General features: G+C 43.3%; 16 non-coding genes across 16 annotated transcripts; all 16 read left to right on the top strand.

The window, feature by feature from the left end:
* The first annotated feature begins 2 nt into the window (after positions 1-2).
* LOC128440954 (5S ribosomal RNA) lies at positions 3-121 on the top strand. Its single transcript, XR_008338660.1, has one exon. It is a non-coding gene; the product is annotated as a 5S ribosomal RNA (ribosomal RNA).
* A 907-nt stretch (positions 122-1028) lies between these two features.
* LOC128440939 (5S ribosomal RNA) lies at positions 1029-1147 on the top strand. Its single transcript, XR_008338646.1, has one exon. It is a non-coding gene; the product is annotated as a 5S ribosomal RNA (ribosomal RNA).
* A 907-nt stretch (positions 1148-2054) lies between these two features.
* Positions 2055-2173, top strand: LOC128440938 (5S ribosomal RNA). Its single transcript, XR_008338645.1, has one exon. It is a non-coding gene; the product is annotated as a 5S ribosomal RNA (ribosomal RNA).
* A 907-nt stretch (positions 2174-3080) lies between these two features.
* On the top strand, positions 3081-3199 carry LOC128440936 (5S ribosomal RNA). The gene has a single exon (XR_008338643.1). It is a non-coding gene; the product is annotated as a 5S ribosomal RNA (ribosomal RNA).
* Positions 3200-4106: 907 nt separating this feature from the next.
* LOC128440935 (5S ribosomal RNA) lies at positions 4107-4225 on the top strand. The gene has a single exon (XR_008338642.1). It is a non-coding gene; the product is annotated as a 5S ribosomal RNA (ribosomal RNA).
* A 909-nt stretch (positions 4226-5134) lies between these two features.
* LOC128440971 (5S ribosomal RNA) lies at positions 5135-5253 on the top strand. The gene has a single exon (XR_008338676.1). It is a non-coding gene; the product is annotated as a 5S ribosomal RNA (ribosomal RNA).
* A 910-nt stretch (positions 5254-6163) lies between these two features.
* LOC128440953 (5S ribosomal RNA) lies at positions 6164-6282 on the top strand. Its single transcript, XR_008338659.1, has one exon. It is a non-coding gene; the product is annotated as a 5S ribosomal RNA (ribosomal RNA).
* Positions 6283-7191: 909 nt separating this feature from the next.
* LOC128440934 (5S ribosomal RNA) lies at positions 7192-7310 on the top strand. Its single transcript, XR_008338641.1, has one exon. It is a non-coding gene; the product is annotated as a 5S ribosomal RNA (ribosomal RNA).
* Positions 7311-8219: 909 nt separating this feature from the next.
* On the top strand, positions 8220-8338 carry LOC128440952 (5S ribosomal RNA). Its single transcript, XR_008338658.1, has one exon. It is a non-coding gene; the product is annotated as a 5S ribosomal RNA (ribosomal RNA).
* A 907-nt stretch (positions 8339-9245) lies between these two features.
* On the top strand, positions 9246-9364 carry LOC128440944 (5S ribosomal RNA). The gene has a single exon (XR_008338651.1). It is a non-coding gene; the product is annotated as a 5S ribosomal RNA (ribosomal RNA).
* A 907-nt stretch (positions 9365-10271) lies between these two features.
* On the top strand, positions 10272-10390 carry LOC128440932 (5S ribosomal RNA). Its single transcript, XR_008338640.1, has one exon. It is a non-coding gene; the product is annotated as a 5S ribosomal RNA (ribosomal RNA).
* A 907-nt stretch (positions 10391-11297) lies between these two features.
* Positions 11298-11416, top strand: LOC128440951 (5S ribosomal RNA). Its single transcript, XR_008338657.1, has one exon. It is a non-coding gene; the product is annotated as a 5S ribosomal RNA (ribosomal RNA).
* Positions 11417-12325: 909 nt separating this feature from the next.
* LOC128440931 (5S ribosomal RNA) lies at positions 12326-12444 on the top strand. The gene has a single exon (XR_008338639.1). It is a non-coding gene; the product is annotated as a 5S ribosomal RNA (ribosomal RNA).
* Positions 12445-13351: 907 nt separating this feature from the next.
* LOC128440930 (5S ribosomal RNA) lies at positions 13352-13470 on the top strand. The gene has a single exon (XR_008338638.1). It is a non-coding gene; the product is annotated as a 5S ribosomal RNA (ribosomal RNA).
* Positions 13471-14377: 907 nt separating this feature from the next.
* Positions 14378-14496, top strand: LOC128440929 (5S ribosomal RNA). Its single transcript, XR_008338637.1, has one exon. It is a non-coding gene; the product is annotated as a 5S ribosomal RNA (ribosomal RNA).
* Positions 14497-15403: 907 nt separating this feature from the next.
* On the top strand, positions 15404-15522 carry LOC128440928 (5S ribosomal RNA). The gene has a single exon (XR_008338636.1). It is a non-coding gene; the product is annotated as a 5S ribosomal RNA (ribosomal RNA).
* The last annotated feature ends 439 nt before the right edge of the window (positions 15523-15961 follow it).

The raw sequence follows: 15961 nt of genomic DNA, 5'->3' as shown, positions 1-15961 counted from the left end.
TCGCTTACGGCCATACCACCCTGAACACGCCCGATCTCGTCCGATCTCGGAAGCTAAGCAGGGTCGGTCCTGGTTAGTACTTGGATGGGAGACCGCCTGGGAATACCAGGTGCTGTAAGCTTTTTCCAATTTTCTTTGCAACCAGCAGAGGGTGCTGCTGCTGCTGCTGCTGCTTCACAGGAGAAACGTCATGGAAAGAGCAGGAAAGACTGGCCTTTGAAGAAACGAAGGATATGGAACACACACACACATCATCACTGAAGGAAGAGAGTTAACATTCAAATGACTTTTGACATTCACACCACTGCTTTAGTCATGTACTAGTAACATATCCTTCTCAAAATGTCATTGTAGGAGCCGCATTTAAGTTTCTTATGATTTGAGTGACTCACTAATTTCTCCTTCTTTCCCACCTTTGCTGAGTGCACACCTGCGACAAGGGCTGATTGGTGCACCCCCTAAATAGGACACGGAAGTGCATGACGAGGAGAAGGCTGGCAAGCAGATACAGTTATTGGCCGTCTGTTTGTGAACTGTGCAACTTGATGTATATATGCATCCTTAATTTGTTATATTTTATTTACAATAAATGACGGCCAAAGGACGGCCTTGGACAGTCAAAGTCTTACTCTTTTTTGGACACAAACTGCGCGTCAAACAATGCCATCACCAGCTTTCTCCGTGTGGCAAAAGGACAACTTGGGATCTTGGGGTTATAGGAAAAACCCAACCACGGTTGTTTCGCCATAACAGTCATATTTGGAGAGAAGGATGAAAGAGCAGCGAGTTTACGCACCATTAAAAGAAGAAACAGTGTATGAAACCGTGACATTGTCACTGAAGGAAATCATTGAAAATTGTCATGATTTTTTTCTCTTGCAATATTGTGACGAAATTGCACCTTGAGCTTCTATTTCCTTGACATTAAATAACAATAAAACCCAGCTTCAATGTTCACAAAGCAACAATAGTCCTCATGATGGTGATGGTTCATATGTATAAATAAGGTGTTGTGCTCTGACTCCTTCGCTTACGGCCATACCACCCTGAACACGCCCGATCTCGTCCGATCTCGGAAGCTAAGCAGGGTCGGGCCTGGTTAGTACTTGGATGGGAGACCGCCTGGGAATACCAGGTGCTGTAAGCTTTTTCCAATTTTCTTTGCAACCAGCAGAGGGTGCTGCTGCTGCTGCTGCTGCTTCACAGGAGAAACGTCATGGAAAGAGCAGGAAAGACTGGCCTTTGAAGAAACGAAGGATATGGAACACACACACACATCATCACTGAAGGAAGAGAGTTAACATTCAAATGACTTTTGACATTCACACCACTGCTTTAGTCATGTACTAGTAACATATCCTTCTCAAAATGTCATTGTAGGAGCCGCATTTAAGTTTCTTATGATTTGAGTGACTCACTAATTTCTCCTTCTTTCCCACCTTTGCTGAGTGCACACCTGCGACAAGGGCTGATTGGTGCACCCCCTAAATAGGACACGGAAGTGCATGACGAGGAGAAGGCTGGCAAGCAGATACAGTTATTGGCCGTCTGTTTGTGAACTGTGCAACTTGATGTATATATGCATCCTTAATTTGTTATATTTTATTTACAATAAATGACGGCCAAAGGACGGCCTTGGACAGTCAAACTCGTACTCTTTTTTGGACACAAACTGCGCGTCAAACAATGCCATCACCAGCTTTCTCCGTGTGGCAAAAGGACAACTTGGGATCTTGGGGTTATAGGAAAAACCCAACCACGGTTGTTTCGCCATAACAGTCATATTTGGAGAGAAGGATGAAAGAGCAGCGAGTTTACGCACCATTAAAAGAAGAAACAGTGTATGAAACCGTGACATTGTCACTGAAGGAAATCATTGAAAATTGTCATGATTTTTTTCTCTTGCAATATTGTGACGAAATTGCACCTTGAGCTTCTATTTCCTTGACATTAAATAACAATAAAACCCAGCTTCAATGTTCACAAAGAAACAATAGTCCTCATGATGGTGATGGTTCATATGTATAAATAAGGTGTTGTGCTCTGACGCCTTCGCTTACGGCCATACCACCCTGAACACGCCCGATCTCGTCCGATCTCGGAAGCTAAGCAGGGTCGGGCCTGGTTAGTACTTGGATGGGAGACCGCCTGGGAATACCAGGTGCTGTAAGCTTTTTCCAATTTTCTTTGCAACCAGCAGAGGGTGCTGCTGCTGCTGCTGCTGCTTCACAGGAGAAACGTCATGGAAAGAGCAGGAAAGACTGGCCTTTGAAGAAACGAAGGATATGGAACACACACACACATCATCACTGAAGGAAGAGAGTTAACATTCAAATGACTTTTGACATTCACACCACTGCTTTAGTCATGTACTAGTAACATATCCTTCTCAAAATGTCATTGTAGGAGCCGCATTTAAGTTTCTTATGATTTGAGTGACTCACTAATTTCTCCTTCTTTCCCACCTTTGCTGAGTGCACACCTGCGACAAGGGCTGATTGGTGCACCCCCTAAATAGGACACGGAAGTGCATGACGAGGAGAAGGCTGGCCAGCAGATACAGTTATTGGCCGTCTGTTTGTGAACTGTGCAACTTGATGTATATATGCATCCTTAATTTGTTATATTTTATTTACAATAAATGACGGCCAAAGGACGGCCTTGGACAGTCAAACTCGTACTCTTTTTTGGACACAAACTGCGCGTCAAACAATGCCATCACCAGCTTTCTCCGTGTGGCAAAAGGACAACTTGGGATCTTGGGGTTATAGGAAAAACCCAACCACGGTTGTTTCGCCATAACAGTCATATTTGGAGAGAAGGATGAAAGAGCAGCGAGTTTACGCACCATTAAAAGAAGAAACAGTGTATGAAACCGTGACATTGTCACTGAAGGAAATCATTGAAAATTGTCATGATTTTTTTCTCTTGCAATATTGTGACGAAATTGCACCTTGAGCTTCTATTTCCTTGACATTAAATAACAATAAAACCCAGCTTCAATGTTCACAAAGCAACAATAGTCCTCATGATGGTGATGGTTCATATGTATAAATAAGGTGTTGTGCTCTGACTCCTTCGCTTACGGCCATACCACCCTGAACACGCCCGATCTCGTCCGATCTCGGAAGCTAAGCAGGGTCGGGCCTGGTTAGTACTTGGATGGGAGACCGCCTGGGAATACCAGGTGCTGTAAGCTTTTTCCAATTTTCTTTGCAACCAGCAGAGGGTGCTGCTGCTGCTGCTGCTGCTTCACAGGAGAAACGTCATGGAAAGAGCAGGAAAGACTGGCCTTTGAAGAAACGAAGGATATGGAACACACACACACATCATCACTGAAGGAAGAGAGTTAACATTCAAATGACTTTTGACATTCACACCACTGCTTTAGTCATGTACTAGTAACATATCCTTCTCAAAATGTCATTGTAGGAGCCGCATTTAAGTTTCTTATGATTTGAGTGACTCACTAATTTCTCCTTCTTTCCCACCTTTGCTGAGTGCACACCTGCGACAAGGGCTGATTGGTGCACCCCCTAAATAGGACACGGAAGTGCATGACGAGGAGAAGGCTGGCAAGCAGATACAGTTATTGGCCGTCTGTTTGTGAACTGTGCAACTTGATGTATATATGCATCCTTAATTTGTTATATTTTATTTACAATAAATGACGGCCAAAGGACGGCCTTGGACAGTCAAACTCTTACTCTTTTTTGGACACAAACTGCGCGTCAAACAATGCCATCACCAGCTTTCTCCGTGTGGCAAAAGGACAACTTGGGATCTTGGGGTTATAGGAAAAACCCAACCACGGTTGTTTCGCCATAACAGTCATATTTGGAGAGAAGGATGAAAGAGCAGCGAGTTTACGCACCATTAAAAGAAGAAACAGTGTATGAAACCGTGACATTGTCACTGAAGGAAATCATTGAAAATTGTCATGATTTTTTTCTCTTGCAATATTGTGACGAAATTGCACCTTGAGCTTCTATTTCCTTGACATTAAATAACAATAAAACCCAGCTTCAATGTTCACAAAGCAACAATAGTCCTCATGATGGTGATGGTTCATATGTATAAATAAGGTGTTGTGCTCTGACTCCTTCGCTTACGGCCATACCACCCTGAACACGCCCGATCTCGTCCGATCTCGGAAGCTAAGCAGGGTCGGGCCTGGTTAGTACTTGGATGGGAGACCGCCTGGGAATACCAGGTGCTGTAAGCTTTTTCCAATTTTCTTTGCAACCAGCAGAGGGTGCTGCTGCTGCTGCTGCTGCTTCACAGGAGAAACGTCATGGAAAGAGCAGGAAAGACTGGCCTTTGAAGAAACGAAGGATATGGAACACACACACACATCATCACTGAAGGAAGAGAGTTAACATTCAAATGACTTTTGACATTCACACCACTGCTTTAGTCATGTACTAGTAACATATCCTTCTCAAAATGTCATTGTAGGAGCCGCATTTAAGTTTCTTATGATTTGAGTGACTCACTAATTTCTCCTTCTTTCCCACCTTTGCTGAGTGCACACCTGCGACAAGGGCTGATTGGTGCACCCCCTAAATAGGACACGGAAGTGCATGACGAGGAGAAGGCTGGCAAGCAGATACAGTTATTGGCCGTCTGTTTGTGAACTGTGCAACTTGATGTATATATGCATCCTTAATTTGTTATATTTTATTTACAATAAATGACGGCCAAAGGACGGCCTTGGACAGTCAAACTCTTACTCTTTTATTTGGACACAAACTGCGCGTCAAACAATGCCATCACCAGCTTTCTCCGTGTGGCAAAAGGACAACTTGGGATCTTGGGGTTATAGGAAAAACTCAACCACGGTTTTTTCCCCATAACAGTCATATTTGGAGAGAAGGATGAAAGAGCAGCGAGTTTACGCACCATTAAAAGAAGAAACAGTGTATGAAACCGTGACATTGTCACTGAAGGAAATCATTGAAAATTGTCATGATTTTTTTCTCTTGCAATATTGTGACGAAATTGCACCTTGAGCTTCTATTTCCTTGACATTAAATAACAATAAAACCCAGCTTCAATGTTCACAAAGCAACAATAGTCCTCATGATGGTGATGGTTCATATGTATAAATAAGGTGTTGTGCTCTGACTCCTTCGCTTACGGCCATACCACCCTGAACACGCCCGATCTCGTCCGATCTCGGAAGCTAAGCAGGGTCGGAACTGGTTAGTACTTGGATGGGAGACCGCCTGGGAATACCAGGTGCTGTAAGCTTTTTCCAATTTTTCTTTGCAACCAGCAGAGGGTGCTGCTGCTGCTGCTGCTGCTTCACAGGAGAAACGTCATGGAAAGAGCAGGAAAGACTGGCCTTTGAAGAAAAGAAGGATATGGAACACACACACACATCATCACTGAAGGAAGAGAGTTAACATTCAAATGACTTTTGACATTCACACCACTGCTTTAGTCATGTACTAGTAACATATCCTTCTCAAAATGTCATTGTAGGAGCCGCATTTAAGTTTCTTATGATTTGAGTGACTCACTAATTTCTCCTTCTTTCCCACCTTTGCTGAGTGCACACCTGCGACAAGGGCTGATTGGTGCACCCCCTAAATAGGACACGGAAGTGCATGACGAGGAGAAGGCTGGCAAGCAGATACAGTTATTGGCCGTCTGTTTGTGAACTGTGCAACTTGATGTATATATGCATCCTTAATTTGTTATATTTTATTTACAATAAATGACGGCCAAAGGACGGCCTTGGACAGTCAAACTCTTACTCTTTTATTTGGACACAAACTGCGCGTCAAACAATGCCATCACCAGCTTTCTCCGTGTGGCAAAAGGACAACTTGGGATCTTGGGGTTATAGAAAAAACTCAACCACGTTTTTTTCCCCATAACAGTCATATTTGGAGAGAAGGATGAAAGAGCAGCGAGTTTACTCACCATTAAAAGAAGAAACAGTGTATGAAACCGTGACATTGTCACTGAAGGAAATCATTGAAAATTGTCATGATTTTTTTCTCTTGCAATATTGTGACGAAATTGCACCTTGAGCTTCTATTTCCTTGACATTAAATAACAATAAAACCCAGCTTCAATGTTCACAAAGCAACAATAGTCCTCATGATGGTGATGGTTCATATGTATAAATAAGGTGTTGTGCTCTGACTCCTTCGCTTACGGCCATACCACCCTGAACACGCCCGATCTCGTCCGATCTCGGAAGCTAAGCAGGGTCGGGCTTGGTTAGTACTTGGATGGGAGACCGCCTGGGAATACCAGGTGCTGTAAGCTTTTTCCAATTTTCTTTGCAACCAGCAGAGGGTGCTGCTGCTGCTGCTGCTGCTTCACAGGAGAAACGTCATGGAAAGAGCAGGAAAGACTGGCCTTTGAAGAAACGAAGGATATGGAACACACACACACATCATCACTGAAGGAAGAGAGTTAACATTCAAATGACTTTTGACATTCACACCACTGCTTTAGTCATGTACTAGTAACATATCCTTCTCAAAATGTCATTGTAGGAGCCGCATTTAAGTTTCTTATGATTTGAGTGACTCACTAATTTCTCCTTCTTTCCCACCTTTGCTGAGTGCACACCTGCGACAAGGGCTGATTGGTGCACCCCCTAAATAGGACACGGAAGTGCATGACGAGGAGAAGGCTGGCAAGCAGATACAGTTATTGGCCGTCTGTTTGTGAACTGTGCAACTTGATGTATATATGCATCCTTAATTTGTTATATTTTATTTACAATAAATGACGGCCAAAGGACGGCCTTGGACAGTCAAACTCTTACTCTTTTATTTGGACACAAACTGCGCGTCAAACAATGCCATCACCAGCTTTCTCCGTGTGGCAAAAGGACAACTTGGGATCTTGGGGTTATAGGAAAAACTCAACCACGTTTTTTTCCCCATAACAGTCATATTTGGAGAGAAGGATGAAAGAGCAGCGAGTTTACTCACCATTAAAAGAAGAAACAGTGTATGAAACCGTGACATTGTCACCGAAGGAAATCATTGAAAATTGTCATGATTTTTTTCTCTTGCAATATTGTGACGAAATTGCACCTTGAGCTTCTATTTCCTTGACATTAAATAACAATAAAACCCAGCTTCAATGTTCACAAAGCAACAATAGTCCTCATGATGGTGATGGTTCATATGTATAAATAAGGTGTTGTGCTCTGACTCCTTCGCTTACGGCCATACCACCCTGAACACGCCCGATCTCGTCCGATCTCGGAAGCTAAGCAGGGTCGGGCCTGGTTAGTACTTGGATGGGAGACCGCCTGGGAATACCAGGTGCTGTAAGCTTTTTCCAATTTTCTTTGCAACCAGCAGAGGGTGCTGCTGCTGCTGCTGCTGCTTCACAGGAGAAACGTCATGGAAAGAGCAGGAAAGACTGGCCTTTGAAGAAACGAAGGATATGGAACACACACACACATCATCACTGAAGGAAGAGAGTTAACATTCAAATGACTTTTGACATTCACACCACTGCTTTAGTCATGTACTAGTAACATATCCTTCTCAAAATGTCATTGTAGGAGCCGCATTTAAGTTTCTTATGATTTGAGTGACTCACTAATTTCTCCTTCTTTCCCACCTTTGCTGAGTGCACACCTGCGACAAGGGCTGATTGGTGCACCCCCTAAATAGGACACGGAAGTGCATGACGAGGAGAAGGCTGGCAAGCAGATACAGTTATTGGCCGTCTGTTTGTGAACTGTGCAACTTGATGTATATATGCATCCTTAATTTGTTATATTTTATTTACAATAAATGACGGCCAAAGGACGGCCTTGGACAGTCAAACTCTTACTCTTTTATTTGGACACAAACTGCGCGTCAAACAATGCCATCACCAGCTTTCTCCGTGTGGCAAAAGGACAACTTGGGATCTTGGGGTTATAGGAAAAACTCAACCACGTTTTTTTCCCCATAACAGTCATATTTGGAGAGAAGGATGAAAGAGCAGCGAGTTTACTCACCATTAAAAGAAGAAACAGTGTATGAAACCGTGACATTGTCACCGAAGGAAATCATTGAAAATTGTCATGATTTTTTTCTCTTGCAATATTGTGACGAAATTGCACCTTGAGCTTCTATTTCCTTGACATTAAATAACAATAAAACCCAGCTTCAATGTTCACAAAGCAACAATAGTCCTCATGATGGTGATGGTTCATATGTATAAATAAGGTGTTGTGCTCTGACTCCTTCGCTTACGGCCATACCACCCTGAACACGCCCGATCTCGTCCGATCTCGGAAGCTAAGCAGGGTCGGGCTTGGTTAGTACTTGGATGGGAGACCGCCTGGGAATACCAGGTGCTGTAAGCTTTTTCCAATTTTCTTTGCAACCAGCAGAGGGTGCTGCTGCTGCTGCTGCTGCTTCACAGGAGAAACGTCATGGAAAGAGCAGGAAAGACTGGCCTTTGAAGAAACGAAGGATATGGAACACACACACACATCATCACTGAAGGAAGAGAGTTAACATTCAAATGACTTTTGACATTCACACCACTGCTTTAGTCATGTACTAGTAACATATCCTTCTCAAAATGTCATTGTAGGAGCCGCATTTAAGTTTCTTATGATTTGAGTGACTCACTAATTTCTCCTTCTTTCCCACCTTTGCTGAGTGCACACCTGCGACAAGGGCTGATTGGTGCACCCCCTAAATAGGACACGGAAGTGCATGACGAGGAGAAGGCTGGCAAGCAGATACAGTTATTGGCCGTCTGTTTGTGAACTGTGCAACTTGATGTATATATGCATCCTTAATTTGTTATATTTTATTTACAATAAATGACGGCCAAAGGACGGCCTTGGACAGTCAAACTCTTACTCTTTTTTGGACACAAACTGCGCGTCAAACAATGCCATCACCAGCTTTCTCCGTGTGGCAAAAGGACAACTTGGGATCTTGGGGTTATAGGAAAAACCCAACCACGGTTGTTTCGCCATAACAGTCATATTTGGAGAGAAGGATGAAAGAGCAGCGAGTTTACGCACCATTAAAAGAAGAAACAGTGTATGAAACCGTGACATTGTCACTGAAGGAAATCATTGAAAATTGTCATGATTTTTTTCTCTTGCAATATTGTGACGAAATTGCACCTTGAGCTTCTATTTCCTTGACATTAAATAACAATAAAACCCAGCTTCAATGTTCACAAAGCAACAATAGTCCTCATGATGGTGATGGTTCATATGTATAAATAAGGTGTTGTGCTCTGACTCCTTCGCTTACGGCCATACCACCCTTAACACGCCCGATCTCGTCCGATCTCGGAAGCTAAGCAGGGTCGGGCCTGGTTAGTACTTGGATGGGAGACCGCCTGGGAATACCAGGTGCTGTAAGCTTTTTCCAATTTTCTTTGCAACCAGCAGAGGGTGCTGCTGCTGCTGCTGCTGCTTCACAGGAGAAACGTCATGGAAAGAGCAGGAAAGACTGGCCTTTGAAGAAACGAAGGATATGGAACACACACACACATCATCACTGAAGGAAGAGAGTTAACATTCAAATGACTTTTGACATTCACACCACTGCTTTAGTCATGTACTAGTAACATATCCTTCTCAAAATGTCATTGTAGGAGCCGCATTTAAGTTTCTTATGATTTGAGTGACTCACTAATTTCTCCTTCTTTCCCACCTTTGCTGAGTGCACACCTGCGACAAGGGCTGATTGGTGCACCCCCTAAATAGGACACGGAAGTGCATGACGAGGAGAAGGCTGGCAAGCAGATGCAGTTATTGGCCGTCTGTTTGTGAACTGTGCAACTTGATGTATATATGCATCCTTAATTTGTTATATTTTTTTTACAATAAATGACGGCCAAAGGACGGCCTTGGACAGTCAAACTCTTACTCTTTTTTGGACACAAACTGCGCGTCAAACAATGCCATCACCAGCTTTCTCCGTGTGGCAAAAGGACAACTTGGGATCTTGGGGTTATAGGAAAAACCCAACCACGGTTGTTTCGCCATAACAGTCATATTTGGAGAGAAGGATGAAAGAGCAGCGAGTTTACGCACCATTAAAAGAAGAAACAGTGTATGAAACCGTGACATTGTCACTGAAGGAAATCATTGAAAATTGTCATGATTTTTTTCTCTTGCAATATTGTGACGAAATTGCACCTTGAGCTTCTATTTCCTTGACATTAAATAACAATAAAACCCAGCTTCAATGTTCACAAAGCAACAATAGTCCTCATGATGGTGATGGTTCATATGTATAAATAAGGTGTTGTGCTCTGACTCCTTCGCTTACGGCCATACCACCCTGAACACGCCCGATCTCGTCCGATCTCGGAAGCTAAGCAGGGTCGGGCCTGGTTAGTACTTGGATGGGAGACCGCCTGGGAATACCAGGTGCTGTAAGCTTTTTCCAATTTTCTTTGCAACCAGCAGAGGGTGCTGCTGCTGCTGCTGCTGCTTCACAGGAGAAACGTCATGGAAAGAGCAGGAAAGACTGGCCTTTGAAGAAACGAAGGATATGGAACACACACACACATCATCACTGAAGGAAGAGAGTTAACATTCAAATGACTTTTGACATTCACACCACTGCTTTAGTCATGTACTAGTAACATATCCTTCTCAAAATGTCATTGTAGGAGCCGCATTAAAGTTTCTTATGATTTGAGTGACTCACTAATTTCTCCTTCTTTCCCACCCTTGCTGAGTGCACACCTGCGACAAGGGCTGATTGGTGCACCCCCTAAATAGGACACGGAAGTGCATGACGAGGAGAAGGCTGGCAAGCAGATACAGTTATTGGCCGTCTGTTTGTGAACTGTGCAACTTGATGTATATATGCATCCTTAATTTGTTATATTTTATTTACAATAAATGACGGCCAAAGGACGGCCTTGGACAGTCAAACTCTTACTCTTTTTTGGACACAAACTGCGCGTCAAACAATGCCATCACCAGCTTTCTCCGTGTGGCAAAAGGACAACTTGGGATCTTGGGGTTATAGGAAAAACTCAACCACGTTTTTTTCCCCATAACAGTCATATTTGGAGAGAAGGATGAAAGAGCAGCGAGTTTACTCACCATTAAAAGAAGAAACAGTGTATGAAACCGTGACATTGTCACCGAAGGAAATCATTGAAAATTGTCATGATTTTTTTCTCTTGCAATATTGTGACGAAATTGCACCTTGAGCTTCTATTTCCTTGACATTAAATAACAATAAAACCCAGCTTCAATGTTCACAAAGCAACAATAGTCCTCATGATGGTGATGGTTCATATGTATAAATAAGGTGTTGTGCTCTGACTCCTTCGCTTACGGCCATACCACCCTGAACACGCCCGATCTCGTCCGATCTCGGAAGCTAAGCAGGGTCGGGCTTGGTTAGTACTTGGATGGGAGACCGCCTGGGAATACCAGGTGCTGTAAGCTTTTTCCAATTTTCTTTGCAACCAGCAGAGGGTGCTGCTGCTGCTGCTGCTGCTTCACAGGAGAAACGTCATGGAAAGAGCAGGAAAGACTGGCCTTTGAAGAAACGAAGGATATGGAACACACACACACATCATCACTGAAGGAAGAGAGTTAACATTCAAATGACTTTTGACATTCACACCACTGCTTTAGTCATGTACTAGTAACATATCCTTCTCAAAATGTCATTGTAGGAGCCGCATTTAAGTTTCTTATGATTTGAGTGACTCACTAATTTCTCCTTCTTTCCCACCTTTGCTGAGTGCACACCTGCGACAAGGGCTGATTGGTGCACCCCCTAAATAGGACACGGAAGTGCATGACGAGGAGAAGGCTGGCAAGCAGATACAGTTATTGGCCGTCTGTTTGTGAACTGTGCAACTTGATGTATATATGCATCCTTAATTTGTTATATTTTATTTACAATAAATGACGGCCAAAGGACGGCCTTGGACAGTCAAACTCTTACTCTTTTATTTGGACACAAACTGCGCGTCAAACAATGCCATCACCAGCTTTCTCCGTGTGGCAAAAGGACAACTTGGGATCTTGGGGTTATAGGAAAAACTCAACCACGTTTTTTTCCCCATAACAGTCATATTTGGAGAGAAGGATGAAAGAGCAGCGAGTTTACTCACCATTAAAAGAAGAAACAGTGTATGAAACCGTGACATTGTCACCGAAGGAAATCATTGAAAATTGTCATGATTTTTTTCTCTTGCAATATTGTGACGAAATTGCACCTTGAGCTTCTATTTCCTTGACATTAAATAACAATAAAACCCAGCTTCAATGTTCACAAAGCAACAATAGTCCTCATGATGGTGATGGTTCATATGTATAAATAAGGTGTTGTGCTCTGACTCCTTCGCTTACGGCCATACCACCCTGAACACGCCCGATCTCGTCCGATCTCGGAAGCTAAGCAGGGTCGGGCCTGGTTAGTACTTGGATGGGAGACCGCCTGGGAATACCAGGTGCTGTAAGCTTTTTCCAATTTTCTTTGCAACCAGCAGAGGGTGCTGCTGCTGCTGCTGCTGCTTCACAGGAGAAACGTCATGGAAAGAGCAGGAAAGACTGGCCTTTGAAGAAACGAAGGATATGGAACACACACACACATCATCACTGAAGGAAGAGAGTTAACATTCAAATGACTTTTGACATTCACACCACTGCTTTAGTCATGTACTAGTAACATATCCTTCTCAAAATGTCATTGTAGGAGCCGCATTAAAGTTTCTTATGATTTGAGTGACTCACTAATTTCTCCTTCTTTCCCACCCTTGCTGAGTGCACACCTGCGACAAGGGCTGATTGGTGCACCCCCTAAATAGGACACGGAAGTGCATGACGAGGAGAAGGCTGGCAAGCAGATACAGTTATTGGCCGTCTGTTTGTGAACTGTGCAACTTGATGTATATATGCATCCTTAATTTGTTATATTTTATTTACAATAAATGACGGCCAAAGGACGGCCTTGGACAGTCAAACTCTTACTCTTTTTTGGACTCAAACTGCGCGTCAAACAATGCCATCACCAGCTTTCTCCGTGTGGCAAAAGGACAACTTGGGATCTTGGGGTTATAGGAAAAACTCAACCACGGTTTTTTCCCCATAACAGTCATATTTGGAGAGAAGGATGAAAGAGCAGCGAGTTTACTCACCATTAAAAGAAGAAACAGTGTATGAAACCGTGACATTGTCACTGAAGGAAATCATGTAAAATTGTCATGATTTTTTTCTCTTGCAATATTGTGACGAAATTGCACCTTGAGCTTCTATTTCCTTGACATTAAATAACAATAAAACCTAGCTTCAATGTTCACAAAGCAACAATAGTCCTCATGATGGTGATGGTTCATATGTATAAATAAGGTGTTGTGCTCTGACTCCTTCGCTTACGGCCATACCACCCTGAACACGCCCGATCTCGTCCGATCTCGGAAGCTAAGCAGGGTCGGGCCTGGTTAGTACTTGGATGGGAGACCGCCTGGGAATACCAGGTGCTGTAAGCTTTTTCCAATTTTCTTTGCAACCAGCAGAGGGTGCTGCTGCTGCTGCTGCTGCTTCACAGGAGAAACGTCATGGAAAGAGCAGGAAAGACTGGCCTTTGAAGAAACGAAGGATATGGAACACACACACACATCATCACTGAAGGAAGAGAGTTAACATTCAAATGACTTTTGACATTCACACCACTGCTTTAGTCATGTACTAGTAACATATCCTTCTCAAAATGTCATTGTAGGAGCCGCATTTAAGTTTCTTATGATTTGAGTGACTCACTAATTTCTCCTTCTTTCCCACCTTTGCTGAGTGCACACCTGCGACAAGGGCTGATTGGTGCACCCCCTAAATAGGACACGGAAGTGCATGACGAGGAGAAGGCTGGCAAGCAGATGCAGTTATTGGCCGTCTGTTTGTGAACCGTGCAACTTGATGTATATATGCATCCTTAATTTGTTATATTTTTTTTACAATAAATGACGGCCAAAGGACGGCCTTGGACAGTCAAACTCTTACTCTTTTTTGGACACAAACTGCGCGTCAAACAATGCCATCACCAGCTTTCTCCGTGTGGCAAAAGGACAACTTGGGATCTTGGGGTTATAGGAAAAACCCAACCACGGTTGTTTCGCCATAACAGTCATATTTGGAGAGAAGGATGAAAGAGCAGCGAGTTTACGCACCATTAAAAGAAGAAACAGTGTATGAAACCGTGACATTGTCACTGAAGGAAATCATTGAAAATTGTCATGATTTTTTTCTCTTGCAATATTGTGACGAAATTGCACCTTGAGCTTCTATTTCCTTGACATTAAATAACAATAAAACCCAGCTTCAATGTTCACAAAGCAACAATAGTCCTCATGATGGTGATGGTTCATATGTATAAATAAGGTGTTGTGCTCTGACTCCTTCGCTTACGGCCATACCACCCTGAACACGCCCGATCTCGTCCGATCTCGGAAGCTAAGCAGGGTCGGGCCTGGTTAGTACTTGGATGGGAGACCGCCTGGGAATACCAGGTGCTGTAAGCTTTTTCCAATTTTCTTTGCAACCAGCAGAGGGTGCTGCTGCTGCTGCTGCTGCTTCACAGGAGAAACGTCATGGAAAGAGCAGGAAAGACTGGCCTTTGAAGAAACGAAGGATATGGAACACACACACACATCATCACTGAAGGAAGAGAGTTAACATTCAAATGACTTTTGACATTCACACCACTGCTTTAGTCATGTACTAGTAACATATCCTTCTCAAAATGTCATTGTAGGAGCCGCATTAAAGTTTCTTATGATTTGAGTGACTCACTAATTTCTCCTTCTTTCCCACCCTTGCTGAGTGCACACCTGCGACAAGGGCTGATTGGTGCACCCCCTAAATAGGACACGGAAGTGCATGACGAGGAGAAGGCTGGCAAGCAGATACAGTTATTGGCCGTCTGTTTGTGAACTGTGCAACTTGATGTATATATGCATCCTTAATTTGTTATATTTTATTTACAATAAATGACGGCCAAAGGACGGCCTTGGACAGTCAAACTCTTACTCTTTTTTGGACTCAAACTGCGCGTCAAACAATGCCATCACCAGCTTTCTCCGTGTGGCAAAAGGACAACTTGGGATCTTGGGGTTATAGGAAAAACTCAACCACGGTTTTTTCCCCATAACAGTCATATTTGGAGAGAAGGATGAAAGAGCAGCGAGTTTACTCACCATTAAAAGAAGAAACAGTGTATGAAACCGTGACATTGTCACTGAAGGAAATCATGTAAAATTGTCATGATTTTTTTCTCTTGCAATATTGTGACGAAATTGCACCTTGAGCTTCTATTTCCTTGACATTAAATAACAATAAAACCTAGCTTCAATGTTCACAAAGCAACAATAGTCCTCATGATGGTGATGGTTCATATGTATAAATAAGGTGTTGTGCTCTGACTCCTTCGCTTACGGCCATACCACCCTGAACACGCCCGATCTCGTCCGATCTCGGAAGCTAAGCAGGGTCGGGCCTGGTTAGTACTTGGATGGGAGACCGCCTGGGAATACCAGGTGCTGTAAGCTTTTTCCAATTTTCTTTGCAACCAGCAGAGGGTGCTGCTGCTGCTGCTGCTGCTTCACAGGAGAAACGTCATGGAAAGAGCAGGAAAGACTGGCCTTTGAAGAAACGAAGGATATGGAACACACACACACATCATCACTGAAGGAAGAGAGTTAACATTCAAATGACTTTTGACATTCACACCACTGCTTTAGTCATGTACTAGTAACATATCCTTCTCAAAATGTCATTGTAGGAGCCGCATTTAAGTTTCTTATGATTTGAGTGACTCACTAATTTCTCCTTCTTTCCCACCTTTGCTGAGTGCACACCTGCGACAAGGGCTGATTGGTGCACCCCCTAAATAGGACACGGAAGTGCATGACGAGGAGAAGGCTGGCAAGCAGATACAGTTATTGGCCGTCTGTTTGTGAACTGTGCAACTTGATGTATATATGCATC

Source organism: Pleuronectes platessa, chromosome 5 (genome assembly GCF_947347685.1).
Source record: "Pleuronectes platessa chromosome 5, fPlePla1.1, whole genome shotgun sequence".
NCBI lineage: Eukaryota > Metazoa > Chordata > Actinopteri > Pleuronectiformes > Pleuronectidae > Pleuronectes > Pleuronectes platessa.
Note: the sequence above shows the minus strand (reverse complement) of the source record. Positions and strands in the feature narration are given on the sequence as shown.